We start from the raw sequence: 7,450 nt of genomic DNA, 5'->3' as shown, positions 1-7,450 counted from the left end.
ACGCCGCGAGTGGGCCTACGCAGTAGGAGCGTCGAGTCGAGGAACGCGAAAGTGGTACACGTGTTTAACGCTGTCCGCACTGGGGAAGGTCGTTGGGACGAGGAAAATGGTAGGAGAGAGTTGTAGGAAGACGATTTTTTTATCCACGTTTTTTTGGGGGAGTGTCGATAGAAAACACGACGCTCTGTTCCATCGAATCACTCCAATGCCACTACTAGCAGTGACTTTTTCTTTTAGCCTGAAATTTCATTATATTAATAAATAATGAAATAATGAGGTTTACATTTTTAAACTTCAACCGATAAATTATGGTTAATTTCGCAATATTTTGATAAATGTTTTTTGGCTGTTAAAATAGGTTAAAGAGGACAAGATTAAAAGTAATCCATTTGTTTCATGAGGTAATAAACATTATCAAATAAATCTTTTTCATTCACTTTTGTTAAATTTTTTAACAGTGCTATTGTGCCATTGTCAAATGACAACACTAGTCATGTTTAAGAAAAAATTTGAACAAATTATATGTTCAAGATCAACTTTGATGCAGTTATTCGAGACCATTTCTCGGTTCCACATATTGGCGTGCACGTGATTCTAACGATGGTGAAGCTTTCGCTAGTCTCATGGCTACACAATTGGCACGATCTATGAACCTTACATTTTTCATCATAGAGAGCGATTATCTTATGCTCATCCTAGCTCTTAAGCAAACCCCCCCCCCCCCCCCCTTAGAGTATTTATAACAGACTCTTCATATAGTTCATAATTGTTAAATATAACTATTTTGAGCCATTTTAGCCTTCAAACAAATACTTCAAAATAAAGAATATTCATTCATTTTGCTACATGAACTTTCATCATAATGACTTTGTCTTGACCGCTGCTTTTATGATCACTACTTCCACCTCAATCATTTTTAAAAAAACAAAAACAAAAATTACTTAGAACACCATATGCCAATTAACATGAAATAAATAATTATAAAAAATAACATTACTAGTTGAAAATGAATGTGGCCATCAGACAAAATAGTGGCATTAATTATAAGTCAGATAGCCAAGTCTTTTTATTCAAATTGTGTGGTGATAATCCCTGAATCCAAACTCATTAAATGAACAAATTCTATTTAGGAAAAAAATAAAAATCTACAACATTGACTAATGTTAAAATTCATATTTTTATTCAATAATTATTACACAATGTTGTGAAAATCTGAACTATCCATTGGATTAGTTATTGTTAGTACAGTTTTTGGTATGATGACGTATCGCCTTGTGATTCACTCATTTTTCTTACTCTGCAAAATAATAATAATCAACTGTCGGGGGTGCCGACCAATCCTGTTCTGACACCCAAGTCAGCAGACAATTCCATAGAGAATTTAATATAATTGAGATAATAAAGCTAGATTATACCTGGATGTCTGTGGGTATTTACAGTGAGGGTGAGAATCAAGTTTCTCTTGAAAACATGGGGAGTTGATCCACTGATCGTGGGTTTCCAATGTCCAGAACGTGGGGTCTCCACACATCCAGTTAATGGGTCTTCCCGTATCCAAATGCATGTTCAAATTGTGCTCCTTCGTGGGTTAGGAACGTGCACCTCCATGTTCCGGATCATGGGGTGCCTATGTATTCAAAATGTGGACCTTGACGTCTCGGGATACCTTCGGGTATCTCGAGGGCTTGATCTATCCACGAGCTCTTTGCGGATTTTTTTTCGAGTGGGCTTGGATCTATCATGCAGTCTGGCCTTCTTAGTGAATTGATGGGCCCGTTTAAGGGACCCTAAAGCTGGCTCTCCCTGGGACCGTGAATAGTGAATGGGCCTGACAGTCCATGTCGGGCCTATTCACTAATTATTGAGAATATTTTCCAACATATCGGCCTCCTTGGATCAGTCAAACTGACTGGGCCCATAATTTGGTTATGGACTTACTTAGGCTTTGAGGATAATAATATACCCAACAGTTATTATAAAAAAAATAATAAAAAATAAAATAAAATTAAAATTAAAAGCTAGTTATGACTGTCATATTAGCATTGTGAAATAAAAATATGGTATATAGAGTAATGCGACATATTACACTAGTACACCCATATTCCCCGACCATCACACACACACACACACACATATATATATATATATATATATATATATATATATATGTTTTAACAATGGCTTATCCAATGCCTAATATGCATTGTGATTGTCATGTCAGCCTAATGAGATGAGTAGAGACGAAACCAACCCTAGCTCAAAGGGTTTCAGTCCCTCTGAAAATTTAAAAAATGTTACACAAATTTGATTTTTTTTTTCCTTTCTATTTTTATGAAATGGAGCTCTAAAACTAATTTTTATCCTTTTTTTTGTACTTGAGTATTGTATGTAGCATTACTATTGGTACATAACATTTCTTTTGGAATAATGCCACACTTTACACATATTTATTACATTTATATCATATCAACTAATATGACATATTTTAAAAAACTTGCAATATTAATTACTTAAAACAATAAATATAAAAACCAATTAAAAAAGTTATTTATATATATATATATATATATATATATATATATATATATATGACGTGTGTGTGTGTGTGAAGTTTATCATTACTTTTTCTTATGCAACATAACATTACTATAACAAGTTATTTACACTATTTGATTCCAGAGATCCGGACAAGCTTTGGGAAAAAAAAAAAAATTGCGGGAAAATTTAAAAAAGAAAAGAAAATAATAAAAAGATCGAGGCCTTGGTAACCACACCGTGAGAATGGTCTTTTTCAAAATGTAAGCCACGTGGGTGCCATAATCAGCTCAGCTCAAAGACTGTTTGTGCATTCCATGTCAGACTTGGAGCAAAACCGGTGGGTCAGAACTCAGAACTCAGAACTGAGAAAGGCATGGCCAACGGTAATAATTTGGGGGAAATACGGTGGATGGTCTCCTTTACAATTGACAGCTGCGGTGGGCGGTGTCCTGTCTGGATCCCCCTCCTCTTGGCCCGAGTAAAGAGCCCTATCGCTCACATTTTGATCGATCTGATCTTTACCCTGCTGTCATTTACTACGATACAGCTCATCTTATCCACTTGTAAAACACTATTCTCCCACTTTTATCAGCCGCCCATCAATCCTATATTCAATGACCTTCCGGATATTCCCTTTTTATACCAAACTTAGGGGCTGCCAAAATAAAAGATTTCCAAATAGGTAAAGTATCGAATTATTATTATTTTATTAAAAAAAGATAACAACTTTCTTTCAAGTGAGTGGAAGAAACTTTATTTTTAACTCCATTTTATTAAAATTGTCATATATTTATTGGACCGAAGTGGTAGTACTTATCAGTCATATGACTAATCCAAAAATTGATGGACTTTGTCACATTAATCTAGTGAAATTGAAATGTAGTATGTAGCATTATTAAAAAGAAATAAGCTATACATCCTCTTCTTATCCTTCTCCCATTTTCCAACTTTTGAAAATTGCTGTTAAATATGTGAGGTACATATGATAGATTCACATGGATTCCACGGATGCAGTGATTATTTTTTGATCTTCAAAAGTGTGAGGATAGAGAAAGATACGAAGAGAAAATTAATAGTTTCTCTTATTTTAATAGAGCATGTAATCATATTAGTTTTGGACATGTCAATTTAATAGATTAGTTTAAATAAAACATTCTTATTATTATCCTTTTTTTAAAAAAAAAAAAAAAAAAAACCACCTTAAAACTTTTGCTTTTTGAGGTTACTTTCAAGCACGCACCCAGCAAATTCTTGGAAAATTAAGGTGGGGGCAAGGATAAAGTGAGTAACGTGTTCAAATGAATGAGTTTGAAAGATTTGTTGAGGGATGAAAACGTTGAGTTTTATATATATAATAGTATCTAATTGTGGTATTGCATTGTACGGCATCAATTGGTCATTAAATAATTATCTTGATGAGACACCACGGGAATGCAATCAACTTTTAGAAAGAAGAAAAAAGAAAGCATTAAAAAAAAAAAATAATAAATAAATTCATAGCATAATTCATATTGGTTATTTTAGTCGGTCAGTGTTGTTTTGTTATTGTTCTAGGTTTTTAAGTTTATGTTATGCTGTTACCCTTATAGTTTGCCATGGTATATTTTAGATTTAAACTGGACTGTTGTCCATCTGTGTAGGTAGCTGCTCTCCAAGTCAGGATTCAGTTCTAAACTTTATTTTTATGAGTCTTTGTATTCCTAATTACCGTCTCTGGCCCTTTGGGTCTCATATTATAAAGAAAGTTTTTCATTTTTTCCAAAAAAAAAAAAAAAAAAAAAAAAAACAAAAAACAAAAACAAAGCCCACAAATATCTTTTATTGATTTTTTTTTTTTTTTTAAAAAAAAAAATTTTAAAGGCATCCCTTTAAATCTTAGTGAATCTTCATTAAATTGTTATTCTTAAGAATTAAAAAGATTTCGTTTCCTATACTAAAAGACTAAAAATAATGACTCAACTCCATTAATTTAAATGAATAAGGACAACACAATTGGAATATGATCCTCTCTTCATTTTACGTATAGTATCTATTTAAAATGAAAAATCGTGATTTATTTAAAAATTTAAATAATGTAAAACAAGTTTACCATTAAATGCATCAACTTTAAATTATAACCATAAAATTGATAGTAAAGGATCCCATTTCAACACAATTATCAAAACATTAATTGAAACAAACAAGACAAACATAATTGTAACAACATTAAATTAGTTTAGGGCCATAGGGTTTTTTTTTTTCTCGAGTCTTACTTTTGTTTGTCAATATTATTTTCCCGGGGAGAAAGGAAATTTATATTATTTTAGGCATGGCCTAAATTTTATTTTTTTAAGTAAAACATTTTTTTTTTTCAAAATTTTTGTTTGGCCCATGAGCTCAATCGGCCATTGATTGCAATGTGATATTAGCATTGGTAAGAATCATTCTTATAGTTAAAGACACCTTTTCATAATAAGAATCCGATATTACCTTAAATTATTTAAATCCCATAATATTCATACAAAAGAGCAAATTATAGGATTGTGAATCCCTTAAGAAGAAAAAAAACAACTATTTTTTTAATAAAATTGCAAGTTGCAATATTGGAGGTACTATTGTCATAGTCATTGATGTGACATAATAATTTGTCTACACATATTTAATCTTTCATTTTTGAAAAGTTGTTTGAATAATCAAATTTGAAGTATACAATTCAATGAATCATCAGTGGCCTGCGCATAATCTAGCAAGAATCTTCGTATCGTGCACTTAGAAGTTAAGAATAAAAATAAGATATTCCCACACTTTCATTCACTACGGGTGCGTTTGAGATTGCGATTTTGTAGATAAAAAGTGCAATCTTAAACTAAATCGCAGTAAATGAACCTTTTGGAAACTGTGTTTTTAAAAAATTGTGATTTGAAAACGTAGAAAAGTGCTTATTCAAATCGCAGGCAATGATGTGCTTTTTTGAAAACGCAGTATTTTAAAAGGCTAACCTGTGATTTTAAATGTCAAACTGCGTTTTTAAAATCGTACATTTTAAGATCGTTATTTTAAAATCGCACTTTTTGAAATTGTAAATCCAAACGGACCCTATATAGATAAAGATGCATCCATTCCAATTAGGTCTCGATTAGAATAATATAAAATAAAATAAAAAAATAAAATAAAGAATAAAAAACTTGGCAGGGCCTAATCTTGCTTGTCCCAATTTGACCTCAAGGTTGTTGAGTATTAAATTACATAAACATATTAAGAAATTCATTAAAAATATTAAAAAAAAGAAGTTATTGGAGGATAATGCTATTCAATTACTAGGTATTAGGTATCCAACAACCGCGAGTTCTTTCCTTTTTTTCTTCCTCATAGAGATGAACAAATGCAACCTCACCTACATTCGGCTTTACATTTTCTGGCCAGCTTTCTATTAAAGATGCCTCAGGCTGGGCCCCTTTTAGGAAAAACAAAGCTTATCTTCTACATTTTGGCAGAAACTTTAACATAATTTAACCCCAAAAGTTAGTGGCATCAAACCCAATATATTGGGTATGTGTTGCTTGCTTTGACCCAATAGTATTTGAACAGAGTTTTAAGGGTTTTTATTTTATTTTATTTTATTTTTAATTCGGTTTATTAAATTGATGTGCTGTTAAAAAAAGTATTTAAAAATTTCATGTATTTTAAGAAATATACGTGAGAATGAATCACAAGCATTTTAAATACGTGTTAATTTAATAAGCTAGTTTTGATAAACAAAAAACTTGGACCCAATTCTAAATAAGACTTTGTTTTAAAACATTTAAGTCAGAAGAACAGATTGTGTACTAAATTGGCATTTTTCCTTAGAGCATATGATTTTCATATGTATTTTTAATAGATTAACGGATCATGTAATTCTTATACGTATTTTAAAAGAAAAATGTATGGAGTATTGTAGCTTTTTCTAAGATTTTCTTACAATCTCGCGTGACAGTTGATGAAAGAGCGTTGTTAGCACTACTGCAACTTTTATTATAAAATTATTTACAAATTGACGTGGCAATTTGATTAAGCAAAAAAATTGACTTATTGACTTAATTAATTAGTGATTTAGTTGCCAACCATTTACTTTTAATCATTTGACTAACTATGGACTGTCATATCAGTTTGTAAGAAAATTTTAATAAAAGCTGTAGTATTCCAATTTTTTTTTTTTTTTTGATAAAATTTTCTTACAAATTGGGTTGTATGAAAATTCTTCCAATCAAGCCTCTAAAAGTGTCTAGCCATTTTAGGACACGTGTGGGTCATACATATAATAATTGATTTTTAAAATGAAAGGATAAGAGAAGGTTATAAAAAAACAAGAAAATAATTTTTTTAATAGCACGTGTTTCTCACGTGCTTTTTTAATAGTATCAATAATAATAATGAAATATTTATTTTTCATATGTTTAACGAATGCATAACACTTTTAAGGACTGAGTTAAAGAAATTCCTAAAACCCCGTTAATAGGAAATTTGTATCCTTTTTTGCTGGCAAAATAATTTTTTTTTAAAAAATAATTTTAAATTGTTAAAATACGAAAGAATTTAATTTATTTATAAGGGGTAGCTTAATCGACTAGGGATCCCCTCCTCCTCTTCCTTTGTACTCTTGTAGACATAATAAAAAAATAAAAAAAAAATAAAAAAAAAATAAAAAGGAAAGAATTTAATTTGGAAAAAAAAAAGTTGTCCAATCCAGATAATACCTCCTTCTGATACTTTCCGAGAAGCACCGGATAAAGAAAAGGGCACCAGCGTCCTTTCAAACAGTTGACAAATCGGATAAGGAAAAAAAAGAAGGGATATTCTGGTAATTTTCAAAACAGAGTTGAAAATTGGAAACGCAATCCAAAGCCCAAAGAGAAGGTGTAATAAAAAGCGAAACTGAGTAGAGCTTATCCTA

Source organism: Alnus glutinosa, chromosome 1, assembly GCF_958979055.1.
Source record: "Alnus glutinosa chromosome 1, dhAlnGlut1.1, whole genome shotgun sequence".
Taxonomy (NCBI): Eukaryota; Viridiplantae; Streptophyta; class Magnoliopsida; order Fagales; family Betulaceae; genus Alnus; species Alnus glutinosa.
The sequence above is the reverse complement of the archived record's forward strand: the minus strand, read 5'-3'. Positions refer to the sequence as shown.